At 41.9% G+C, this 27067-nt stretch overlaps 1 protein-coding gene across 6 annotated transcripts in view; it reads left to right on the top strand.

Moving 5' to 3' along the window:
- The first annotated feature begins 4309 nt into the window (after positions 1–4309).
- PATJ (PATJ crumbs cell polarity complex component) overlaps positions 4310–27067 on the top strand; it is a 394842-nt gene continuing 372084 nt past the window's right edge. For all 6 annotated transcript variants that reach the window (XM_069593029.1, XM_069593048.1, XM_069593038.1 and 3 more), the window contains exon 1: positions 4310–4677. The gene's annotated coding sequence lies outside the window, so the exon portion shown is untranslated. The remainder of the gene's footprint in view (positions 4678–27067) is intronic.

Here is a 27067-nt window from a genome sequence, read left to right on the forward strand (position 1 = left end):
CAAGTTCTCATTTTTTCCTAATTCTATATTCTCACCCTGTTTCAGGTATTCACCATTTTCTATGTACCTTGCTATAATGCCTTTTTCCTTCCTCTTTTTGATTCTAGGCCTTCTCCCCAACTTTGTCAACCCATGTTTCACACTGCCTCCAGATTAATCTTTCATTTAAGAAAACACAAAACCTCTATCATATTCAAAATTTTATTCAAAATCTTATTTAAGTTCATTGGATTTTACCCAAAGGAGTTGAAAACATTTCTCCAGACAAAAAACCTGTAGACATACTGAGAGCAGTTTTATTCATAATTGCCCAAACTTAGAAGCATAAGATGTCCATCAGTAGGTGAACAGATACATAACCTGTGGTCCTTCCATAAAACTGAATATTATTCAGTGCTAAGCTATTAAGCCAGAAAGTGAAAGTGAAATCGTGTCCGACTCTTTGCGACCTGTGGACTGTAGCGCACCAAGCTCCTCGGTCCATGGGATTCTCCAGGCAAGACTACTGAGACATGGAAAAACCTTAAATGCATGTTACTAAAAAGGCAATCTGAAAAGGCTACATACTGTATGATTCCAACTACCCGACATTCTGGAAATGATGAAACTATTGTTCAGTTGTTCAGTTGTGTCTGACTCTTTTCAATCCTATGGACTGTAGCATGCCAGGCTTCCCTTCCTTCACCATCTTCCTGAGCTTTCACAAACTCATGTCCACTGAGTCAGCGATGCCATCCAACCATCTTGTCCTCTTGTTGTCCCCTTCTCCTCCTACCTCCAATCTTTCCCAGTATCAGTCTTTTCCAATGAGTTGGCTTTTCGCATCAAGCGGCCAAAGTAGTGGGGCTTCAGCTTCAGCATCAGTCCTTCCAATGAATATTCAGGATTGATTTCCTTTAGGATTGACTGGTTTGACTTCTTTGCAGTCCAAGGGACTCTCAAGAGTCTTCTCCAATTCCAGTTTGAAAGCATCAGTTCTTCAGCATTCAGTCTTCTTTATAGTCCAACGATGGAGACAATTAAAAGGTCAGTGGTTGCCAGGAGCTGAAGGCAGCACTGGGGTGGGGGCTGGGGGATGCATAGGCAGAACACAGAGGATTTTTAGGACTGTGAAAGTGTTCTGCATGATATTGTAATGGTGAATACATTATACATTTGTCCAAATCCATAGACTGTACAATACCAAGTACTTTGGGTGATTATGTGATAACATAGGTTCATCAGTTGTAACAGATATACCACTCTGTTGATAAAGATGTTGATAAAGAGGGGAGCTATGAATGTGTGGGGCGGAGAAGGCAATGGCACCCCACTCCAGTACTCTTGCCTGGAAAATCCCATGGACGGAGGAGCCTGGTAGGCTGCAGTCCATGGGGTTGCTACGAGTTGGACATGACTGAGCGACTTCACTTTCACTTTTCACTTTCATGCATTGGAGAAGGAAATGGCAACCCACTCCAGTGTTCTTTCCCAGAGAATCCGGGGGGAGCCTGGTGGGCTGCCATCTATGGGGTCGCACAGAGTCAGACATGACTGAAGCAACTTAGCAGCAACAGCATGAATGTGTGGGGAAAGGGGGCACATGAGAAATCTGTTCAATTTACATCCTAAAACTGCTCTAAAGAAATAAAACATTTTAAAAAAATTAAATAAACACCAATCAAATGGTTTATAAAAAGTAAAAAATAAAAATCCTATTCAAAAATTTTCAGTGGTCCTTTAATTTCTTAGAGATGAAGGATAAAGTCTTATAACTTAAAGTTCTCTGTAATATTTTCAGGCCCATCTGCTCTGGCTTCACTTTATTTACTCCTGCTCCTTGGCTTTCTCCTTGTTGTCACATGTATCTGTCATGTTCATGGCATCTATGTGCTGCTTCATTTACTGAGCACTTTCTATGTGCCAGGTGTATGCAAGACATGTAATTTCTTCATTCAACTTTCAAAAACACCACGTGAAGTAAAAACACTGTTCCCGAAATTTCACTAATAGGAATTAGAACATTTAAGTAACTTGTCAAAGTGACATATTTTAGGAAATGGTGGAATCAGGATCAAACTCAGATCTTCTGACTTCAGATATATATTCTTAAAAATTGTGCTCATCTTCATCATTCTATCAATAAGATACTCTTGAGGGTTCTCAGAGGTAAAAACAACAACAGCAAAGACTCCATGCCATATGTATAAATGGAGACGGAAATGGCAATGCCTGGAAAATTCCATGGACAGAGGAGCCTGGCGGACTACAGTCCATGGGGTCACAAAGGTTTGGCCATGACTGAGTGACTGAGCACAATACATATGTATGGAATCTAGAAAAATGGTACTGATGAACCTATTTGCAGGGCAGGAATAGAGATGGGTCCTTTGGACTGCAAGGAGATCCAACCAGTCCATTCTGAAGGAGTTCAACCCTGGGATTTCTTTGGAAAGAATGATGCTAAAGCTGAAGCTCCAGTACTTTGGACACCTCATGCGAAGAGTTGACTCATTAGAAAAGACTCTGATGCTGGGAGAGATTGGGGGTAGGAGGAGAAGGGGACGACCCAGGATGAGATGGCTGGGTGGCATCACGGACTCGATGGACGTGAGTCTGAGTGAACTCAGTCTGAGTGAACTCTGGGAGATGGTGATGGACAGGGAGGCCTGGCGTGCTGCGATTCATGGGGTTGCAAAGAGTCAGACACGACTGAGCGACTGAACTGAACTGAACTGAATAGAGATGCAGATGTAGAGAACGGACTTGTGGACACAGTTGGGGAAGGACAGGGTCGGGCAAACTGAGAGAGTAGCATTGATATATGGGATTTTCCAGGTGGCACTGGTGGTAAAGAATCCACTTGCCAATGCAGAAGATGTGAGAGATGCGGGTTTGATCCCTGGGTCAGAAAGATCTCCTAGAGGAGAGCACTGCAACCCACTGCAGAATTCCTGCCTGGAGAATCCCATGGACACAGGAGCCTGGTGGGTTATACTCCACGAGGTTGCAAAGAGTTGGATACAACTGAAGTGATTTGGCATGCACACAGTCATGCAGCATTGATATATATATATATATATATATATAAACTATCATGTGTAAAATAGATAGCTAGTCGAAAGCTGCTGGATAGCACAGGGAACTCAGCTGGTTGCTCTGTGATGACACAGAGGGGTAGGATGGGGCTGGGGTGGGAAGGAGGCTCATGAAGGAGGGAATGTATGTATACATAACAGCTGATTCACTTTGTTGCACATCAGAAAGGAACCCAACATTGTAAAGCAATTATATTCCAAAAAAAAAAAAAAAAAGGAGTTTGTTTCGTCTTAAGAGGCAGAGGTCATGGTAAAATTGTGTATCTTTTTACCAGGCTTGACAAGTGATATTTTTCTAAAACAAACAAACAAACAAAAAAAAAACGATAAAAAAACTAATGGTAACACTATGAAGAGTCAAGTGTATGATCTTGTAAAGGCTGTTCATACAGCTCCTTGAGGAGAGGTGTCCCCGTAGTTAACATACAGTCAATCACACTGCTTAACAAATACTAGATTTATTTAATGAACAAATACCTGAAGAATCAAAATTCTGGTTAGTTACATTAGAGAGAGTTGAATAAAGCCCTTTTAGATTTTACACAGTATTTCTCCAAGTCAAGTTATGGTATCAAGAATAAAAACCTTAAAAACATATAGGGAAATAAACACTGACTTCGAGTCAGAAGATCCAATCTGGGTCCCAAATTTTGGGCAAACTACTTAACCTATAGGTGCCTGGTTTCTTCGACAGTTTTTTCACAGGGCCAGTGAGGTACAAGCTAGCGCTCAGCATATCGCAGGCAAACACTGCTACACTGGTTTCTTTCCTCAACTAAATGAGAAAAAAATAACCTCAGTTATACTTAGAATTTTACGTTGGGTCAACAGATGAAGACACAAGGGAGAGATGACAGAACGGGAAAGGAGAGGTACAGAGAGGGACCACACTGCTGCTGCTAAGTCGCTTCAGTCGTGTCCGACTCTGTGCGACCCTATTCACGGCGGCCCACCAGGCTCCCCCGTCCCTGGGATTTTCCAGGCACGAACACTGGAGTGGGTTGCCATTTCCTTCTCCAATGCATGAAAGTGAAAAGTGAAAGTGAAGGCGCTCAGTCGTGTCCCACTCTTAGCGACCCCATGGACTGTTGCCCTCCAGGCTCCTCCGGCCATGTGATTTTCCAGGCAAGAGTACTGGAGTGGGGTGCCCCTGGCAGATTCGACCAAATCCTTTCGTCAATGTCCTTCTTTAGTTTCCTTGATTTCAGGTCTTTTCTCAGCCCAGCCCTCCCACACCGGTCCAACCAGATCTCCCCACCACTTGCCTTTTCGTCTACCCTCTTGGCCCCCAGATCCCACCTTTTTCTGGCTGCTTAGCATTCCCTCACCCAGTAGAACTTCACCTGCTGAAAGTAGAGAAGCCCACCGCCCCGGCGCTACGCCGGGAGTCGGCCTCCAGCAGCCCCAGGCTCGCCCTCCCGCCCCTCCTGCGCCACCTCGGCGCCCCGCCCCGGCCGGGGAGGGTAGGAGAGAGGGGAGGGCCTGCCAGGTGAGGCGCGGACGCCCTGGGCTTCTCACTTCCGCCCAGGTGAGGGAAGGCTGACGCCGAACCTGTCCGCCTGCCAGCTCCGGGCTCCCACCGGCGCCTCCGCCCGATCAGGTAAAGGGGAGGGGGGCAGCCGGGCAGGCGCGCGCTGTGCCGCCGGGACCCAGCGCCTCGAACCGGACGGGGCCGCTCTCCCCGCTTCCGGAGCCTGCTCCCCTGTCCCGGCGCGCTCTCAGTCGGTCGTCCGGGAAGAGTGGGCTCGGGAGACCCTGGGCGCCGCTGGGCGCTTGGCCATGCCCGCGGAGGGCACGGGGTGCCGTCCTCCTGCATGGGGCACTGGGACCCCACGGTGAACCCCGCCCCTCGGTGCCGGACTCGCCGGAGGCCGCGGGCCGCGCAGCCGCCCCGCCCCGCCCTGGCGGCCCTCAAATCTCGGCCCTGGTCTGTACCGGGAGAGGCCGGGATCCAATTTTGCGCCCAGGTGGGTGCCTGCGCTTTGCCCCCAGAGCTGGGCAGAGTCGCTCCAACTGGTGACGGTGAAAGGAGTGAACAGGTGGTGGCCTGCTCGAGGTCCTGGAGGACGGGATGCCCAGGTCCCCATCTGGTTGCTGGTGGTCACGTAGCCGAGTCCCCAGGCCGATGGTCAGGCCTAGGCTCTGCTAGCTTCAATCTTTAGATGGTGAGGACCAGGCGGAGAGCGCTCTGCCTCCAGCCTTTGGGGAAATCGCAGGATTCCTGCTCTAAGTCAAGCTGAGGAAAGCATTTTCACATTCTTTCCCCCTACCTCCTACAAGCATCCTAACCCTCCAGGGACACCTAGCAGGCAGAATTAATCTCCCCCTTAAGTGTTGTCTTGGCAGTTTGTCATATCTCCAGATGGCTCTTATCACTTTGGATTTGAGTTAGTTGTTTACTGGTTTGTCTGCGCGATTGAGAGGGTGGCCTTTAAGGACCTTCTCAGCTGCTTTCAGAGTCTGGCCATTGGTAGGTGTGCAATAAACAAATGTTTCTTCAAAGAGCTGAGAAGACTTCTGGAGACCTAGAAAATAAAGACGTCTGTTACACCGAGTATGTTAATACCACTTGTAGGCAGTCTAAGATCCTACTGGGCTGTCAATTTATTTGCTCAAAGCTTTTGAAAGGTAAAGCTAGGGAGGCGTGGAGGTAAAAACTCAAATCGGTTCGTTTTGCAGCATCTGAAAAAGTTAGGCGAGGTAGTGACTTTTAGCTGTAGTGAGTTTGTCTGTTTCTAGGCCCCAAATGATCTTCATAAGGATTGTTCAAAATTTAAAATAATAAGAAAATTAATAAGTAACAGAACTGAATGGTTCTTTACATATAGAATTTATAAATTGTGTTCTAAAGAAATTTGCCCTTCTCTAATTGAGATCATATTAAGGGTTGCATAAGGTGAGCGTGGTATATCAGGATAATGGTTGTGTTTAAAGTTGGAAATAAATTATATTAAGCCCTCATTTGTGTTTAAAGGTGCTTTAATAAGTTCTGGTCATGTATTAATAGTTTTTATATGAAAGTGAAAGTGAAAGTCACTCTCATGTCCAGGCCAAAATCCTGGAGTGGGCAGTCTTTCCCTTCTCCAGAGGGGATCTTCCCAACCCAGGGATTGAACCCAGGTCTCCCGCATTGCAGATGGATTCCTTACCAGCTGAGCCAAAAGGGAAGCCCCTTATAGTATAGTTTATAACTATAAAGTTAATGTAGTCATTGTAGAAAAAATGGAGATAATTTTCAGGAAAGGAACTAAAAGTACACACAAACATACCTACCATTGAAAGTAACCACTGATAACATTATGGTATCTTGCCTTTCAGTGAGTATTCTTTAAAAGAAAAATTTGTGTATTTTCCCATGATGAATTCACCTTTTAGAACCTTGTGATTCTTAGACAGTGGCTCAGCATTCAGTAACCCTTGTAATTGCATTTGTATTTAAGAGCACTTAATAATTATCCTTAAACTAAACAACCAAGCAGTCTATCTCTGCTTTGTTAAACTTTAACAAAAATACATTAGGTTGGGGAAACTAAAGTGGGTTTAATTTGTTTACTCAAGATTTTGCTCACCTTGGTAGTAGAATAAACTTTTTGAGAAACAGGTCTCCTGCTGCTGCTGCTAAGTCGCTTCAGTCGTGTCTGACTCTGTGCGACCCCATAGACAGCAGCCCACCAGGCTCCCCTGTCCCTGGGATTCTCCAGGCAAGAACCCTACAGTGGGTTGCCATTTCCTTCTCCAATGCATGAAAGTGAAAAGTGAAAGTGAAGTCGCTCAGTCGTATCCGACTCATAGCGACCCCATGGACTGCAGCCCACCAGGCTCCTCCATCCCTGGGATTTTCCAGGCAAGAGTACTGGAGTGGGGAGAAACAGGTCTATTCCACCTTAACTTTTGAGATCGCTTGACCATTGCTGTTTGCTGCACTCCAGCCCCCCCACCCCCACCCCCACCCCCTGCCCAATTCAGATGTTTTTGAGTAGATTTGGATGCTTTTTAAAACAGCATTCATTCTAGGTTAGAAGAGAAAAAATGAAAAAGGCCTGCTTAGTTTTTGCGTTTGCACAACTGTGTAGCCTGCAGAGTTTGTGGACAGTGAATTAAGTCCACCTACCATATAACTCTTGACAAGTCACTTGACTCTGCCCCTGTTTTCCCATTTGTAAATAATCTACCACACTGAGTTTGGGGAGGTTGAAATGAAATAATGTTCAAGAATGTGTCTTGTAAACTGTAAGACATTCTTCTCCTGCTTTTTGCTCATCCACTGAGATGCTGAATTCTGATAGAATGAAGGAGTTTGCTGTTTTTATTGGAAGGAACTCTAGTTTTAAAGTGGTTTCATTCTGATCTGCTCTGCTTAGTGCTTTGGTCACGTCCAACCCTTTGCGACCCAATAGACTGAAGCCCGCCAGGCTCCTCTGTCCGTGGCATTTTCCTGGCAAGAATGCTGGAATGGGTTGCCATTCTTTTCTCCAGGGGATCTTCCCAACCCAGGGATCGAACACCCCCCCCCCCCACCCCGCCCCGTCTCTCGCATTGCAGGCGGATTCTTTACTGACAGTTACTTTGATAAAAGGTGTCGAGGCTGTATTAGCTAATGAAAGTTTTTGCTAAAGACACTATACAGAGATCTTTCTGAAAAAGCCTAGGTTAAAACTGCACTGACAGCACAGTTTGCTACTTGCTTTTGTGACTAAGCACTTGAAATAGGGCTAGTTGGGGTTGAAATATATAAATAGACTGTAAGTATAAATAGACATCAAAATTTGAAGACAGTGTAAAAACCTAAATACCTTAGTTTTAACATTATTTACGTATTGAAATGGTAATTTATATATATTAGGATAATTAAAATCCCCTGGAGAACAAAATGGCAACCCACTCCAGTATTCTTGCCTAGGAAATCCCAGGGACAGAGGAGCCTGGCAGGCTACAGTCCATGAAGTTGCAAAGAGTCAGACATGACTTAGCAACTAAATGACAACAAAAGGATAATTAAATATGTTATTTAAATTAATTTTACTTGTTTCTTTTTGCTTTACATGTGGCTACTAGAAAAATTTCAAATTACATATGTGGCTCACACTATATTTCTATAGTGTGAGCAGTGGGTTAGGATTCAATATATGTTTATTCTTAAGAGAGTTTGGTTTACTGAAGCCCTTACATTTTGATTTATAAGTTGATTTTTTTAAACTCGCAAATTTAGGCCTCCCCACTCCCACCTCCCTTGTATTCATTGCATTTGTGAAATTTTTTGTTTAGTTTTTTGAAAAACAACTACTACTGACTACAGAAGAAAAATCACAGCTAAAACAATTACTTGTTTTTTTTTGAAGCCCCCAAATAGCTTAGATAATTTTGATTGAAAAGAGATGTTAATAATAGTGTGTGCTCAGTTTCTTCAGTCTGACTCTTTGCGAACCTGTGGACTGTAGCCTGCCAGGCTCCTCTGTTCACGAGACTCTCTAGGCAAGACTACTGTAGTGGGTTGTCAGGCCCTCCAGGGTATCTTCCTGATCCAGGAAGATACCTAGGTGTCTCCTGCGTTGCAGGCAAATTCTTTACTGCTGAGCCACCAGGTAGCCACCGTTTGTTGAATGTTCACTGCATTCAGGCTGCTTTATAATCTCTTATTTAGTCCATCCAACTATAAACATTTAATACTTTTATTATTTTATAAATAAGGAAGCTAAAATATAGGAAAATTTAAGCAATTGGCCACAAAAACTCAGAGCTGGTTCCAGGAATGGAACCCAGGTCTCTATGATTTCAAAGCTTGTAAACTATAGATTCTCCTGTATTTTGAGAATTGATTATTGAATCACCTGGAAAAAAGTTGGTTGTCGAAAGAGATATTTAGTTTTAATCCCTTGTTTGTGTTAGTGACCAGTAGGGAATGCTCAACAGGAGATTAGATGAATGAATCATGGATTCCCACAGTCGCTCAGTCCCCACAGTCGCTCAGTTGTGTCTGACTCTTTGCGACCCCGTGGACTGTAGTCCACCAGGGTCCTCTGTCCATGGGATTCTCCAGGCAAGAATACTGGAGTGGGTTGCCATTTCCTTCTCCAGGGGATCTTCCCGACCCAGGGATTGAACCCAGGTCTCCTGCATTGCAGGCAGATGCTTTAACCTCTGAGCCACCAGGGAAGCCAATCATGTTGTTACAGTGAATGAAAAGGAGTTTGTATATCATCATGACTAAATCTTAAAAATGTAAAATTGAGATAAAGCTGAAGGATAAACATATAGTATAATTGCCATTTATATAGTTTAAAACACTGCCACCCAATAATATTGTAAACAAAGGTAGTTTGTGTTTCAGATTTGAATTGTCTCTATATTGATTGCATGCATTTGTGAAGCTGCCTTGTGGTTAAATGAAGTTAGTAAAATCTCTGTGAAATGCGCATTCTCTAATATTGATCTTACTCTTAAAAGAACAAACCAAACCAGTGTTGCCCTTTGCTTTGATGCTGTGCACATGTCTAGTTAGTAGATAGCTTTGAAGCCCAGGTGTGTAGCATTTCAAGGACAGACAGACCTGTTTTCATTTAACTTTAGCCCTTAACTGATAGGCATGACGTTAATAACAGCCTGGGTGAGGCTTCTGCAGTGGGAAAGGCAGTCCCTCACTGTATTATTTTCTGGAACTTGAAGCTCCAGGATGGAGTGTGGTAGGTGAGGAAGATGAAATAAGTAGATGTTGATGGTCAAGTTTACAAACATCCATTCTCTCCCTATTGAAAATTTGAAATCTCTGATTCTCATTTTTAAAGTAGTTGCTGAAAAAGTCTTTAGCAGTTGACCTTCCCTCCCCACAAAGTGAAATTAATTCCACTCAGTGGCAGTTGCAGTCTTCCTGTCATTACCATTTCAAAGTGCTTTCCCCCTTAGTTTTTGAAATTATAAGATCTTTTCTGCATTTGCAAAAAGATGATACATTGTTAAGATAAATGAGATGTTATACAGAATGATCCTGCAGTGTACATAGTAGGCACCCAAAAACTGGTTACATGATTTAAGGCCGGATGAAATGGATTTTGGGAAAAGGTCAAGAGAAGGGTGAACATTAGTGGGAAAGGTGTCTAAAGCAAGTGCTTAGTCACTCAGTCGTGTCCTACTCTTTTCGATCCCACGTACTGTAGCCTGCCAGGGTCCTCTGGACATGGGGAGTCTCCAGGCCAGAATACTGGAGTGGGTTGCCATGCCCTCCTCCAGGAGATCTTCCCAACTGAGGGTCTGAACCCAGGTCTCCCACGTTGCAGGTGGATAGCCTCTGAGACACCAGGGAATAGTTTGGCCTATTTCGCAATTTGTTCGGATTGTTTTGAGTATCACAAGCATCCCAAAAGTGGCATGACTCTATTTCTGGGAGAGGTTAAGGGCCTATAGTCTGCAATGTAGGAAGAACTGAACAGAATATTTGAGGTGGAAACTAGCCATTAATGAGGAGTGTGAATGGCTGGTTCTTTCAGAGAGTGACTGGCTACACATCAGAGATCTGTAAATGAAAATTGCCCAGTTCATTATTTTTTTTTGCTAATCACTGGAAAAAAACTGCCACCAACAGGAAAAAAGAGCACATCATAAAACAGTTTAACTTTGTTTATACTCAGTGGACAAGTTATAGGCAGAAACTGATGTGCTTTGGTTAACTATGAATTGTTTAATGAGAAAAGTTAGTACTTATCTAATTATTCTGATAAACTGACTTAATTTTCAGTTCTGATTCTGAGTTTAACATGGAATCTTTCAGCTTTGACTTCAACATGTCCTCCTAAATGTCCAACATTAAGTGGACTTGAACATTGCCTGTGGCTTAGGCACATGGCCCTGAAATATCAGGCTCATTTTAGAATTTATATATATCTGTTTCCAAAATTCCAGGAGTATAGTGTTTTGATGGCAGCCAAAAATGCAGTATTTACTTTTTTTTTTTTTTTAAACATCTAAGGAGTTTAGAAGATGCTTTGCTGTTTGATAGGGATGCAGGCTAGGAGACCTCTCTCGACTCTACATTAGGATGACAGCAGATGTGTTTATCTGTAGTTTGAGTGAAGAGCCATTGTTACTCCCTGGCAAGGAGAGTTTGTTTTCCATTTAATCAATATCTCATAAACGCTGAGGTTTGAAGACATGGCCATGGCAACTAGACACAACTTGAGCTTTGCTCTGCTAAGGAAGCAATAGAAATTTAAAGTTGCTCATGTATTCCAATTTTTGAGTAATTTCTGAAATCATGACTTCATCTGTAGTTAATAGAATTTAGATTGTTCAGAGTCCCCAGTTTCCTTGAGCTCTGGGGAATTGCCACTGAAGAGTAACATGCAGTCTAACTGTGATATGCCCAATTCACACCTGTAGTGACAGGCTAACTACCTGTGCTTCCCTGTACAGGTTGCCAGTGATCTTTTCTTTCGGTTTTCTAAGGTAAAAGTATAAGATGTCTCTTTAAACCAAATTTTCAAGACATGAGATATCTTGCTCAATTTAAGAAAGAAGGATAGATGTCTTAGGTAGTTACAGTCTTGTGTGCTACTGGGAATCTGCAGAGTATGTTTCTCAGGGTCCTTAATTGGCCCACATTCTTGAACTAAGGCAGTTAATAAATCTTTTCAATAAGTTTCCTCCACCTAGAAATTTAAATCAAATTAAATTTCTAACTCTGCAGCAGTTTTTCTCAAATACTGCATTAATTGGTAATGGCTGAGGGCATGGGTATTTTTGAAAAGCCACAATATTATAATAATTTCCTTCAATCAAATCCCACAGTGAACCAGACATGAAAAATTCATGGCACAAACTCTCTTGATCAATGATGGAGTGGAAGCTGTTAAACATAATAGACTACTGGTTCTCTGGAGTCTGTGCAGCTCTGAGGAAAGCAGCACTCTGTGGCATTTTAATGCCTGGCCTCTGACCCATTGTAGGTAGTCTATCTACCACAAGCTAGACTCAGCTTTACCATGTCTAAACAAACTTGAAATTCCTTGCTGTAAACCCTGTCAGTTTCTCTGCCAGGCCAAATAGGTCAAAATTCTTTGGCCAAAGATTTCCTATGACCATAAAATGAATGAAACGTGGGTTCCGTTTAGTGTACATGCTACTTCCTGGATGGTCAGTTATACGGTTATTACATTTCTTCCTTCTGACCTCATATACTCTGAAAGCCCTTAGTGCCCTTCCCTAGATATTACGTAACATCATGAAGTTGTGGTAATTATCCAGGTATGTTCTGTGGACACAGTCTAGCTTTTAATAAATATGAGTCGTAGGGTTGGATGGCTAACCAGGTTCTAACCTGAATCCTTCTGGAAACATATGGACCATCATGCTTTTCAAAATGTGCAGGAAGATCTTTTGAGAGAGTAAGAAAAGGACAATAAAAATTTGCTTTTTTTTCCCCCTTACTCTCATGATGCTTCTATTTTATGTATATTTTAAAACACATATAACATGTAAATATAGTAATATATGTTTATAATGATGGTAAGAGGAGTGGTCAACATATTTTTAACTGATGGGAATGTGTGTTTCAAAAAGTTTGAAGACCACTAATCTATCTTGTTACCAGAATTACCTTTTTAAATAGAAATCTGGACTCAATATTTCCCTACTTAAAAGCTTTTGATTGCTTCCTGCTGCTCACAGGATAAAGAGTAGTCTACTCAGCATTATTTACAAGGACCCTCTCAAAATAGTCTGTCTGAACCAGTAATTCTCAAATTCAGGATGGAAGATTAGGTTTCCCCTCCCCTAGTCTTTCAAGGACAGACATTTTAATGAAATTATTAGAAAAATGAATTGTTAGAAAAAGGAAATTACAAAAATAAACACAATGAAAGTTGTGTTTTTTATTACTAAATTTAATAGACCTACATGACTGCCATATTCCATGATTTCTAAATGCTTAAGTACCAGTTTTGGTGCTTATCTCTGTGGGTGAAGCATCAATCCACGGTCTACACGTGTAGTAACACTGGTCTGAATTACTTTCTTGCCCTTTCTGCTGCCTTTACTAGTCTCACTGAGAGTCATTCACTTTTATACCTGCATGCGGTAATTCTCTCATTGTGGTCTCTAGACTAGCTGCACTAAGATTACAGGGGAACTTTGTTAGATATGCAGATTCTCAGGACTTGGCTTAGACATACAGGATCAGAAACACTAGGAGTGGATACTACAATTTGTGTTTTAGCATACCCTCACGGTGATCCTGAGGCTCACTAAAATTTAAGACGTCCTTAACTCAGGGCACCCTATATGTCATTCAAACTGGAACCCTTCTGAGAATGAAATGGACTGCTATTAATAAAGATGCCCAGTAATATGAGACTATGTTAGGCAAATGAGGACAAATGGTCACTCTGCTTTTATACTCCATTCTTTTTCTGAGAGAGGTCTCTAGTGTGTTCTCATTCTAGCATTTCCAAACTTCCATGGGCAGGGCAGTCACTCTCCTTTTATGATTTCTTTGAGCACATGGTCCAGTTCAGTTCAGTCGCTCAGTCATGTCTGACTCTTTGCAACCCTGTGGACTGCAGCACACCAAGCTTCCCTGTCCATCACCAACTCCCGGAGCCTACTCAAATTCATGGCCATTGAGTTGGTGATGCCATCCAACCCTCTCACCCTCTGTTGTCCACTTCTCTTCCCACCTTCAATCTTTCTCAGCATCAGGGTCTTTTCCAGTGAGTCAGTTCTTTGCATCAGGTGGCCAAAGTATTGGAGTTTCGGCTTCAGCATCAGTCCTTCCAATGAATATTCAGGTCTGGTTTCCTTTAGGATTGACTGGTTGGATCTCCTTGCAGTCCAAGAGACTCTCAACAGTTTTCTTCAACACCACAGTTCCAAAGCATCAATTCTTCTGCGCTCAGCTTTCTTTATAGTCCGACTCTCATATCCATACATGACTACTGGAAAAACCATAGCTTTGACTAGATGGACCTTTGTTGGTAAAGTAATGTCTCTGCATTTAATTTATTTTTATTTTTTATTTTACTTTACAATATTGTATTGGTTTTGCCATACATTGACATGAATCCACCACGGGTGTACATGTGTTCCCCATCCTGAACCCCCTCCCACCTGCCCCCCTATCCCATCCCTCTGGGTCATCCCAGTGCACCAGCCCTGAGCATCCTATATCACGCATTGAACCTGGACTGGCAATTCATTTCACATACGATAATACGCATGTTTCAATGCCATTTTCCCAAATCATTCCACGCTCGCCCTCTCCCACAGAGTCCAAAAGACTGCTCTATATATCTGTGTCTCTTTTGCTGTCTCACGTACAGGCTTATTGTTACCATCTTTCTAAGTTCCATATATATGTGTTATTATACTGTATTGGTGTTTTTCTTTCTGGCTTACTTCACTCTGTATAATAGGCTCCAGTTTCATCCACCTCATTAGAACTGATTCAAATGCATTCTTTTTAATGGCTGAGTAATACTCCATTGTGTATATGTACCACAGCTTTCTTATCCATTTGTCTGCTGATGGACATCTAGGCTGCTTCCATGTCCTGCCTGTTGTAAACAGTGCTGTGATGAACATTGGGGTACACGTGTCTCTTTCAATTCAGGTTTCCTCCGTGTGCATGCCCAGTAGTGGGATTGCTGGATCGTATGGCAGTTCTAGTTCCAGTTTTTAAAGGAATCTCCACACTGTTCTCCATAGTGGTTGTACTAGTTTGCATTCCCACCAACAGTGTAAGAGGGTTCCCTTTTCTCCACACCCTCTCCAGCATTTATTGCTTGTAGACTTTTGGATAGCAGCCGTTCTGACTAGTGTAAAATGGCACCTCATTGTGGTTTTGATTTGCATTTTTCTGATAATGAGTAATGTTGAGCATCTTTTCATGTGTTTATTAGCCATCTGTATGTCTTTGGAGAAATGTCTGTTTAGTTCTTTGGCCCGTTTTTTGATTGGGTCATTTATTTTTCTGGAATTGAGCTGCAGGAGTTGCTTGTATATTTTTGAGGTTAATTCTTTGTCAGTTGCTTTATTTGCTATTATTTTCTTCCCTTCTGAAGGTTGTCTTTTCGTCTTGCTTCTAGTTTCCCTTGTTGTGCAGAAGCTTTTAATTTTAATTAGGTACTATTTGTTTATTTTTGCTTTTACTTCCAATATTCTGGGAGGTGGTCATAGAGGATCTTGCTGTGATTTATGTTGGAGAGTGTTTTGCCTATGTTCTCCTCTAGGAGTTTTATAGTTTCTGGTCTTATGTTTAGATATTTAATCCATTTTGAGTTTATTTTTGTGTATGGTGTTAGAAAGTGTTCTAGTTTCATTCTTTTACAAGTGGTTGACCAGTTTTCCCAGCACCACTTGTTAAAGAGATTGTCTTTTCTCCATTGTATATTCTTGCCTCCTTTGTCAAAGATAAGGTGTCCATAGGTGCATGGATTTATCTCTGGGCTTTCTATTTTGTTCCATTGATCTATATTTCTGTCTTTGTGCCAGTACCATACTGTCTTGATGACTGGCTTTGTAGTAGAGCCTGAAGCAAGGCAGGTTGATTCCTCCAGTTCCATTCTTCTTTCTCAAGATTGCTTTGGCTATTCGAAGTTTTTTTTTGTATTTCCGTACAAATTGTGAAATTATTTGTTCTAGCTCTGTGAAAAATACCGTTTGTAGCTTGATAGGGATTGTATTGAATCTATAAATTGCTTTGGGTAGTATACTCATTTTCACTATATTGATTCTTCCAATCCATGAACAGGATATATTTCTCCATCTATTAGTGTCCTCTTTGGTTTCTTTCACCAGTGTTTTATAGTTTTCTGTATATAGGTCTTTTGTTTCTTTAGGTAGATATATTCCTAAGTATTTTATTCTTTTTGTTGCAATAGTGAATGGAATTGTTTCCTTAATTTCTCTATTTTCTCATTATTAGTGTATAGGAATGCAAGGGATTTCTGTGTGTTGATTTTATATCCTGCAACTTTACTATATTCATTGATTAGCTCTAGTAATTTTCTGGTGGACTCTTTAAGGTTTTCTATGTAGAGAATCATATCATCTGCAAACAGTGAGAGTTTTACTTCTTTTCCAATTTGGATTCCTTTTATTTATTTTTCTGCTCTGATTGCTGTGGCCAAAACTGCCAAAACTATGTTGAATAGTAGTGGTGAGAGTGGGCACCCTTGTCTTGTTCCTGACTTTAGGGGAAATGCTTTCAATTTTTCACCATTGAGGATAATGCTGTGGGTTTGTCATATATAGCTTTTATTATGTTGAGGTATGTTCCTTCTATTCCTGCTTTCTGGAGGGTTTTTTTAATCATAAATGGATGTTGAATTTTGTCAAAGGCTTTCTCTGCATCTATTGAGATAATCATATGTCTTTTATTTTTCAATTTGTTAATGTGGTGTATTACATTGATTGATTTGTGGATATTGAAGAATCCTGGCATCCCTGGGATAAAGCCCACTTGGTCATGATGTATGATCTTTTTAATGTGTTGTTGGATTCTGTTTGCTAGAATTTTGATAAGGATTTTTGCATCTATGTCCATCAGTGATATTGGCCTGTAGTTTTCTTTTTTTGTGGCATCTTTGTCAGGTTTTGGTATTAGAGTGATGGGGGCCTCATAGAATGTTTGGGAGTTTACCTTCCTCTGCAATTTTCTGGAAGGGTTTGAGTAGGATAGGTGTTAGCTCTTCTCTAAATTTTTGGTAGAATTCAGTTGTGAAGCCCTCTGGTCCTGGGCTTCTGTTTGCTGGAAGATTTCTTATTACAGTTTCAATTTCTGTGCTTGTGATGGGTCTGTTAAGATTTTCTATTTCTTCCTGGTTCAGTTTTGGAAAGTTGTGCTTTTCTAAGAATTTGTCCATTTCTTCCAAGTTGTCCGTTTTGTTGGCATATAGTTGCTGATAGTAGTCTCTTATGATCCTTTGTATTTCTGTGTTGTCTGTTGTGATCTCTCCATTTTCATGTCTAATTTTATTGATTTTATTTTTCTCCCTTTGTTTCCTGATGAGTCTGGCTAATGGTTTGTCAATTTTACTTAACTTCTCAAAGAATCAGCTTTTGGCTTTGTTGATTTTTTGCTATGGTCTCTTTTGTTTCTTTTGCATTTATTTTTGCCCTAATTTTTAAGACTTCTTTCCTTCTACTAACCTTGGGGTTCTTCATTTCTTCCTTTTCTAGTTGCTTTAGGTGTAGAGTTAGGTTATTTATTTGACTTTTTTCTTGTTTCTTGAGGTAAGCCTGTATTGCTCTGAACCTTCCCCTTAGCACTACTTTTACAGTGTCCCATAGCTTTTGGGTTGTTGTATTTTCATTTTCATTTGTTTCTATGCATATTTTGATTTCTTCTGTGATTTGTTGGTTATTCAGAAGTGTGTTGTTCAACCTCCATATGTTGGAATTTTTAATAGTTTTTTTTCCCTGTAATTGAGATCTAATCTTACTGCATTGTGGTCAGAAAAGATGCTTGGAATGATTTCAATTTTTTTGAATTACCAAGGCTAGATTTATGGCCCAGGGTGTGATCTATCCTGGAGAATGTTCCGTAAGCGCTAGAGAAAAAGGTGAAATTCATTGTTTTGGGGTGAAATGTCCTATAGATATCAATTAGGTCTAACTGTTCTATTGTATCATTTAAAGTTTGTGTTTCCTTGTTACTTTTCTGTTTAGTTGATATACCCATAGGTGTGAGTGGGGTATTAAATTCTCCCACTATTATTGTGTTATTGTTAATTTCCCCTTTCATACTTATTAGCATTTGTCTTACATATTGTGGTGCTCCTATGTTGGGTGCATACATATTTATAATTGTTATATCTTCTTCTTGGATTGATCCTTTGATCATTATGTAGTGTCCTTCTTTGTCTCTTTTCACAGCCTTTGTTTTAAAGTCTATTTTATCTGATATGAGTATTGCTATTACTGCTTTCTTTTGGTCGCTATTTGCATGGATTATCTTTTTCCAGCCCTTCACTTTCAGTCTGTATGTGTCCCTGGTTTCAAGATGGGTCTCTTGTAGACAACATATATAGGTGTCTTATTTTTGTATCCATTCAGCCAATCTTTGTCTTTTGGTTGGGGCATTCAACCCATTTACATGTAGGGTAATTATTGATAAGTATACTGTTCATGGGGTTCTCAAGGCAAGAATACTGAAGTGGCAGCAGACCACATTCTGTCAGGCCTCTCCACCATGACCCGCCCCTCTTGGGTTGCCCCGTAGGCATGGCTTGGTTTCATTGAGTTAGACAAGGCTGTGGTCCTAGTGTGATAAGATTGACTAGTTTTTTGTGAGTATGGTTCCAGAGAGTCTGCCCTCTGATGCCCTCTTGCAACACTTACCATCTTACTTGGGTTTCTCTTACCTTGGGTGTGGGGTATCTCTCAACGGCTGCTCCAGCAAAGCACAGCTGCTGCTCCTTACCTTGGATGAGGGGTATCTCCTTACCGCCACTGTTCCTGACCTTCAACGTGGGGTAGCTCATCTAGGCCCTCCTGTGCTGTGCAGCCACCGCTCCTCGGGTTGCTCCTCCCAGCCGCCGCCCTGACCTGGGACACCGGGTGTCTCCTCCCGGCCATCACTGACCTCGGACGCGGGGTAGCTCCTCCCAGCCACAGCCACTGACCTCGGACGCAGGGTAGCTCCTCTCGGCCGCCGCCCCTGACCTCGGATGCAGGGTAGCTCCTCTCGGCGGTTCCTGATCGTCGCAGCCTGGCACGCTAGGCTGCTGCCCCTGACCTCCGACGCCCGACGCGGGGTAGCTCCTCTCGGCCGAGCTTAGTGAGCCAGCTTGCAGGCTCGCAGCCGCCGGCGCTTAGTGAAGTGAGAAATAGATTTAAGGGTCTAGATCTGATAGATAGAGTGCCTGATGAACTATGGAATGAGGTGCGTGACGTTGTACAGGAGTCAGGGATCAAGACCATCCCCATGGAAAAGAAATGCAAAAAAGCAAAATGGCTATCTGGGGAGGCCTTACAAAGAGCTGTGAAAAGAAGAGAGGCGAAAAGCAAAGGAGAAAAGGAAAGATATAAGCATCTGAATGCAGAGTTCCAAAGAATAGCAAGAAGAGACAAGAAAGCCTTCTTCAGCAATCAATGCAAAGAAATAGAGGAAAACAACAGAATGGGAAAGACTAGAGATCTCTTCAAGAAAATGAGAGATACCAAGGGAACATTTCATGCAAAGATGGGCTCGATAAAGGACAGAAATGGTCTGGACCTAACAGAAGCAGAAGATATTAAGAAGAGGTGGCAAGAATACATGGAAGAACTGTACAAAAAAGATCTTCACGACCCAGATAATCACGATGGTGTGATCACTAATCTAGAGCCAGACATCTTGGAATGTGAAGTCAACTGGGCCTTAGAAAGCATCACTACGAACAAAGCTAGTGGAGGTGATGGAATTCCAGTGGAGCTATTTCAAATCCTAAAAGATGATGCTGTGAAAGTGCTGCACTCAATATGCCAGCAAATTGGGAAAACTCAGCAGTGGCCACAGGACTGGAAAAGGTCAGTTTTCATTCCAATTCCAAAGAAAGAGCAATACAAAAGAATGCTCAAACTACCGCACAATTGCGCTCATCTCACATGCTGGTAAAGTAATGCTCAAAATTCTCCAAGCCAGACTTCAGCAATACGTGAACTGTGAACTCCCTGATGTTCAAGCTGGTTTTAGAAAAGGCAGAGGAACCAGAGATCAAATTGCCAACATCCATTGGATCATGGAAAAAACAAGAGAGTTCCAAAAAAAACATCTATTTCTGCTTTATTGACTATGCCAAAGCCTTTGACTGTGTGGGGATCACAATAAACTGTGGAAAATTCTGAAAGAGATGGGAATACCAGACCACCTGACCTGCCTCTTGAGAAATCTTTATGCAGGTCAGGAAGCAACAACAGTTAGAACTGGACATGGAACAACAGACTGGTTCCAAATAGGAAAAGGAGTACGTCAAGGCAGTATATTGTCACCCTGCTTATTTAACTTTTATGCAGAGTACATCATGAGAAACGCTGGACTGGAAGAGACACAAGCTGTAATCAAGATTGCCGGGAGAAATATCAATAAGCTCAGATATGCAGATGACACCACCCTTATGGCAGAAAGTGAAGAGGAGCTAAAAAGCCTCTTGATGAAAATGAAAGAGGAGAGTGAAAAAGTTGGCTTAAAGCTCAACATTCAGAAAACGAAGATCATGGCATCCGGTCCCATCACTTCATGGGAAATAGATGGGGAAACAGTAGAAACAGTGTCAGACTTTATTTTTTTGGGCTCCAGAATCACTGCAGATGGTGATTGCAGCCATGAAATTAAAAGACGCTTACTCCTTGGAAGAAGAGTTATGACCAACCTAGATAGTATATTCAAAAGCAGAGACATTACTTTGCCGACTAAGGTCCGTCTAGTCAAGGCCATGGTTTTTCCAGTGGTCATGTATGGATGTGAGAGTTGGACTGTGAAGAAGGCTGAGTGCCGAAGAATTGATGCTTTTGAACTGTGGTGTTGGAGAAGACTCTTGAGAGTCCCTTGGACTGCGAGGAGATCCAACCAGTCCATTCTGAAGGAGATCAGCCCTGGGATTTCTTTGGAAGGAATGATGCTAAAGCTGAAGCTCCAGTACTTTGGCCACCTCCTGCGAAGAGTTGAGTCATTGGAAAAGACTCTAATGCTGGGAGGGATTGGGGGCAGGAGGAGAAGGTGACGACCCAGGATGAGATGGCTGGATGGCATCACAGAGTCGATGCACGTGAGTCTGAGTGAACTCCGGGAGTTGGTGATGGACAGGGAGGCCTGGCGTGCTGCGATTCATGGGGTTGCAATGAGTCGGACATGACTGACCTGAACTGATTGATAAGTATGATCCCATTGCCATTTACTTTATTGTTTTGGGTTCAAGATTATATACCCTTTCTGTGTTTCCTGTCTAGAGAAGATCCTTTAGAATTTGTTGGAGAGCTGGTTTGGTGGTGCTGAATTCTCTCAGCTTTTGCTTGTCTGTAAAGCTTTTGATTTCTCCTTCATGTTTGAATGAGATCCTTGCTGGGTACAGTAATCTGGGCTGTAGGTTATTTTCTTTCATCAGTTTAAGTATGTCCTGCCATTCCCTCCTGGCCTGAAGAGTTTCTATTGAAAGATCAGTTGTTATTCTTATGGGAATCCCCTTGTGTGTGATTTGTTGTTTTTCCCTTGCTGCTTTTAATATTTGTTCTTTGTGTTTGATCTTGTTAATTTGACTAATATGTGTCTTGGAGTGTTTCACCTTGGGTTTATCCTGTTTGGGACTCTCTGGGTTTCTTGGACTTGGGTGATTATTTACTTCCCCATTTTAGGGAAGTTTTCAATTATTATCACCTCAAGTATTTTCTTATGGTCTTTCTTTTTGTCTTCTTCTTCTGGGACTCCTATGACTTGAATGTTGGCGCATTTAACATTGTCCCACAGGTCTCTGATATTGTCCTCATTTCTTTTAATTCGTTTTTCTTTTTTCCTCTCTGTTTCATTTATTTCTACCATTCTATCTTCTACCTCCCTTATCCTATCTTCTGCCTCAGTTATTCTACTGTTGGTTCCCTCCAGAGTGTTTTTTTTTAAAATCTCATTTACTGCATTATTCATTATATATTGAGTCTTTTGTATTTCTTCTAGGACCTAGAAGATGACCTAGAATCCTTGTCTCCAGGCTATTTATTTGTAACTCCATTTTGTTTTCAAGATTTTGGATCATTTTCACTATCATTATTTGGAATTTTTTATCAGGTAGATTCCCTATCTTTTCCTCTTTGGTTTGGTTTGGGGGGCATTATCCTGTTCCTTTACCTGCTGGGTATTTCTCACCCTCTTCATTTGTTTATATTGCTGTGTTTGAGGTGGCCTTTCTATATTCTGGCAGTTTGTGGAGTTCTCTTTATTTTGGAGTTTCCTCATGTGGATGGCGTTGGACGGTTGGCTTGTCAAGGTTTCCTGGTTAGGGAAGCTTGTGTCAGTGTTCTGGTGGGTGGAGCTGGATTTCTTCTCTCTGGAGTGCAATGAAGTGTCCAGTAATGAGTTATGAGATGTCAGTGGGTTTGGTGTGACTTTGGGCAGCTTGTATATTGAAGCTCAGGGCTATGTTCCTGTGTTGCTGGAGAATTTGCGTGGTATGTCTTGCTCTGGAACTTGTTGGCCCTTGGGTGGTGCTGGGTTTCAGTGTAGGTATGGGGACGTTTGGTGAGCTCCTGTCAATTAATGTTCCCTGGAGTCAGGAGTTCTCTGGTGTTCTCAGGATTTGGACTTAGGCCTCCTGCCTCTGGTTTTCAGTCTTCTTCTTACAGTAGCCTCAAGACTTTTCCATCTATACAGCACCAGTGATAAAACATCTAGGTTAAAGATGAAAAGTTTCTTCACAGTGAGGGACACCCAGAGAGGTTCACAGAGTTACATGGAGAAGAGAAGTGGGAGGAGGGAGATAGAGGTGACCAGGAGGAGAAGAGGGGGAATCAAAAGAGGAGAGAGCAAGCTAGCCAATAATCACTTCCTGATATGCTCTCCACAGTCTGGACTGCTCAGAGATGTTAACAGAGTTTTACAGAGAAGAGAAGAGGGAGGAAGGAGACAGAGGTGGCCAGGAGGATAAAGGGGAGAATCAAAAGGAGAGAGACAGATCCAGCCAGTAATCAGTTCCCTAAGTATTCTCCACAGTTTGGAAAACACAAAGAGAATCACAGAGTTGGGTAGAGAAGAGAAGGGAGAGGGAGGAAATGAAGGCAACCTGGTGGAGAAAAAGGAGAGTCCAGAGGGGGAGAGAGCAGTCAAGCCAGTAATCTCACTCCCAAGTAAAAATGGGTACTGAAGATTGGGTTCGTAAAGGTACAAAATTGATAACAAATACCAAAAAGCAAAGATTAAAAATCTAGAGTAGAGGTTGGATTCTCAAAAATACAATATTAAAGGGAAAAACAAAGTCACAGAAATGATAAAATATGTATATATGAAGTTTGCTTTAAAAAATTGTGTCCTTTTTTTTTTTTTGCAAAGTAATCGTAGGTTATAAGGAGAAGACAATGGCAACCCACTCCAGTACTCTTGCCTGGAAAATCCTATGGATGGAGGAACCTGGTAGGCTGTGGTCCATGGGGTCACTGAGGGTCGGACACGACTGAGCAACTTCATTTTTACTTTTCACTTTTTATGCATTGGAGAAGGAAATGGCAACCCACTCCAGTGTTCTTGCCTGTAGAATCCCAGGGATGGGGGCGCCTGGTTGGCTGCTGTCTATGGGGTCACACAGAGTTGGACACGACTGAAGTGACTTAGCAGTAGGTTATAAAAATGAAACTAAAGAGTAATAGAGGATTTAAAATAATTTTTTTTTAATTTAAAGAATGATAATAATAAAAATATATCTAGGACTTTGTCTAGTGGTGTTGTGGACAGTGTGGGGTCAGTTCATTTTCAGATAGTTCCTTGATGTGGCTTATATTTTTCAAGATCTATAGGCCTCTTCCTCTGTAGTCAGTGCTAACTACAGGGTTTTAATCTATTGCACCTGTCACTTCCAAGGTGGTTCCATCTATTTGTTTTAGCTTCTTCTGTTCCCTTGTCTCTTCAGTGTCTAATTTCTGCCCTGACACATGGGGGCAGTGGTGGACACTTTTTTAGGCTCACTTGTTCAGTCTTGCTGTTGGGAGGGAGGAACAATGCAAACAAATAACATTGGCATGTGCTTGGAGTATCTCGGCCACACTGGGTTGGCCCCCACTCACAGCATGTGTGCTTTCCCTGTCTGTACTGCTTAGCTTCTAGGTTGCTCTGCCGGGAACTGTCTGGGGCTGGCATTGGGTTGTATGCACTTTCCAGGTCTAAGCCACTCAGGTTCAGGTACTCGGGTACTCCACAAAGGTGCAGACTCTGTTGGGCCTGCGTTTTGTACCCTTCCAGGTCTGAGCAGCTCAGGTGACCAGGTGCTGGCGAGCGTGGTCCCTGTGACTTATTGTCTCCCTCGTCCCTGCCGCTCAGTTTTCTGGGTGTACAACCAGCGCACCTTCTCAGGTGTGCTGTGTGTCTTCTGGGGAGCTGATCTCTGACTGTGACCTTCCCGGCAGATGTCGACTGTCCAGAATCCCAAGAAGTCTTAGTTAGCAATGAAGCCTGCTTGCAGTTTGGTAGATGATGCCTCTCTGGGGCTGTCATTGCTTTCTTCCAGCTCTGGCTGCCCTCGCCTGCATGTCTCCGCCAGGGGAAGGGCTGGTCCGCAGCTGGCTAGCTCTGCTCAGTCCTTTGTTCTGTCAGTGGGCCTGGTGGTGTCTTAGGTTAGGGCTTTCCTGGGATAGCTATCCCATAGTCTGGTTTGCTATCTCAAGTTAGTTCCCTCAGATTGCCCTTGGGCCATTTAGGCCCATTCCTTACTCTAAGCAATGCAGCCCACACCTCCCTGTCTAGTCCCCGGTTGCTAGTGGCGGATGCGGGCGTCTACGCTGCTTCTCTGCTGGGAGTTACTGTTGGGCATGTAATCTGTGGGTTTAAATTATTTATTTATTTTTCCTCCCAGTTATGTTGCCCTCTGAGTTTCCAAGGCTCACCACAGATTGGCCAGTGAGAGTGTTTCCTGGTGTTTGGAAACTTCTCTCTTTTTTAAGACTCCCTTCCCAGGATGGATCTCTGTCCCTACCTCTTTTGTCTCTCTCTTTATCTTTTATATTTTTTCCTACCTCCTTTCAAAGACAATGGGCTGCTTTTCTGGGTACCTGATGTCCTCTGCCAGCATTCAGAAGTTGTTTTATGGAATTTACTCAGCTTTCAAATGTTCTTTTGAAGAATTTGTGGGAAAGAAAGTGGTTTCCCTGTCCTATTCATCTGCCATCTTAGGACTGCCCCTGTCTCTGCTTTTTAATATGCTCTCTAGGTTTGTCATAGCTTATCTTCCAAGGAGCAAGTGTCTTTTAATTTCATGGCTGCAGTCAATATCTGCCGTGATTTTAGAGCCCCCCAAAATAGTCTCTCACTGTTTCCATTGTTTCCCCATCTATTTGTATATGGTACACACTCTTGCTATTGTATGTATATGCCTTACAATATAATTATCCAATTGTGTTATCATTTTCTTGCTATATATCTATCTTGGTCTCTCATTAGGCCATCTTAGCCATTTTGTCCCTTTTACTTTTCAAGTTATAAACATAATACATGCTTTTTAAATTAAAAAACAGCCCTGGTATTTATAAAGTATAGGTCTAATTTTTATCTCCCCTTCCTCGCTTCTTCCCATAAGTTATCATTATTATTATATTGACTATCTTTCTAAATCTAGAAAATGATACATATACCAATATATATTATTTTCTTTAAAAAGGGGAAAATAGTTCATATATTCTGAAACTTATTGTTGTTCTTATTTGGTGTGTCTGTTAGATAATGGGGCTTCCCAGGCGGGGCAGTGGTAGAGGATCTGCCTGCCAATGCAGGAGGTGTTAAGCTTTGATTCCTTGGGTCAGGAAGATCCCTTGGAGTAGGAAGTAGTAATCTATTCTAGTATCCTTGCCTGGAAAATTCTGTGGCCAGAGGAGCCTGGCGGGCTGCATACAGTTCATGGGGCTGCAGAGTCAGACACGACTGAGTGACTGAGCACACAGGCATGGATTAGCTGCTGTTCTTGTGTTGACACAAAGGGTTGAATTGCCCTTCTGTGAATGAGAGCTCATACCCAGCACCAAACCTTAATCGTGATTCCAAGGTTACAGGCAAGAAAGAGTAATATAGGAATTAGGCACAAAATTCTTTTCTGGAGGAGCCCCCAGCCAGTAGACACAGCTTCCAAAGAATGTCACTTTTTCATACTAGGACATACTATCAGCATGCTTAAAACACCTCCTTACACATAGACTGACGTTGTTACTTATAAATGTATTTCTAACAGACTTTTACTGCTATTTTTAACAGACTTTTACAGATATTTTTAATGTGTTGAGTAAAATTCAACCTAGGAACACATTATTTTTTGTTTTGTTTGGGGTTACCAGACCAGTTGTGAACAACATATACAGAAACATTTTCTTTAAGGAAGACTCTTCGGTTTGGGGAATCCCAAGATTTATACTCTATTAGTTCCTCCAATAGAAAATGTCTTTGTGATTACCTCCCATCTTCCAGCCAGCTATGCTCTATATATCCATATGTTCTCAGATTATTTACAATAGCAATTAAGACAGATCAGGTATTTCCTGACATTTTAAAATGAGGGACTGTGTTATCTATTAAAACCGTTTAGCTTGTTTGCACGGAGGAGGTCTGGCATCAATCTTGGAATCCCTCGATGAAGGATTGAGCCACAGGCTTGCTGATAACTATTACCCACTCATTCTTGTTTCAATACATTTCAACCATATTCATTATTTTAATGACTAATTTTGATAGTTTAATTTTTCCAGTTTTATTGTTAAAAGCAATGCAGCAAATGTGCTTGTACATCATCTGTGTGTCTTTTTGTCTCTCCTTTCTTTAGGAGAGACACTCAGAAGTTAATATTCTGGGTAGAAGAGAATATGAATTTCATATATTGATAGATATTTCTCAGTCATTCTCCTAGAAGATTGTGCAGATTTATTTTCCCACCTGTTTTTCTATGACATCTGGGGTACAAGCTATTATTAGAAAAAAAATGCCAGTCTAATATAAAAAGTAGCACTTCATAGTTTTGGTTTGCTTTCTTTGATTTAGAGAGGTTGATGTACAGTATTAATGACCACAAAGCTGCTCTTGTCCACTCTTGGGCTAAGTGCTGCTATAGAAAAGGACAGTGTCATTGTAACTACCCTTCCATTATTCACATTTACCTGTCAGTGGGTAGTTTTAAGGGCTGCATAGTTGAGATGCTGAGCATATCAGAAGTTTTTCTGTGATGCTCTATTCACATGGAATCCAGTGAATATTTAAATGGAATATAGGAACCTTTTATCAATGCCAAAAGCATCTCTTACTGGTTTTTTAATATGCTTTCTTGCTTAATGACCTTGAGTTAGAAGATAAA

Source organism: Ovis canadensis, chromosome 1, assembly GCF_042477335.2.
Source record: "Ovis canadensis isolate MfBH-ARS-UI-01 breed Bighorn chromosome 1, ARS-UI_OviCan_v2, whole genome shotgun sequence".
In the NCBI taxonomy this organism is placed as follows: Eukaryota; Metazoa; Chordata; class Mammalia; order Artiodactyla; family Bovidae; genus Ovis; species Ovis canadensis.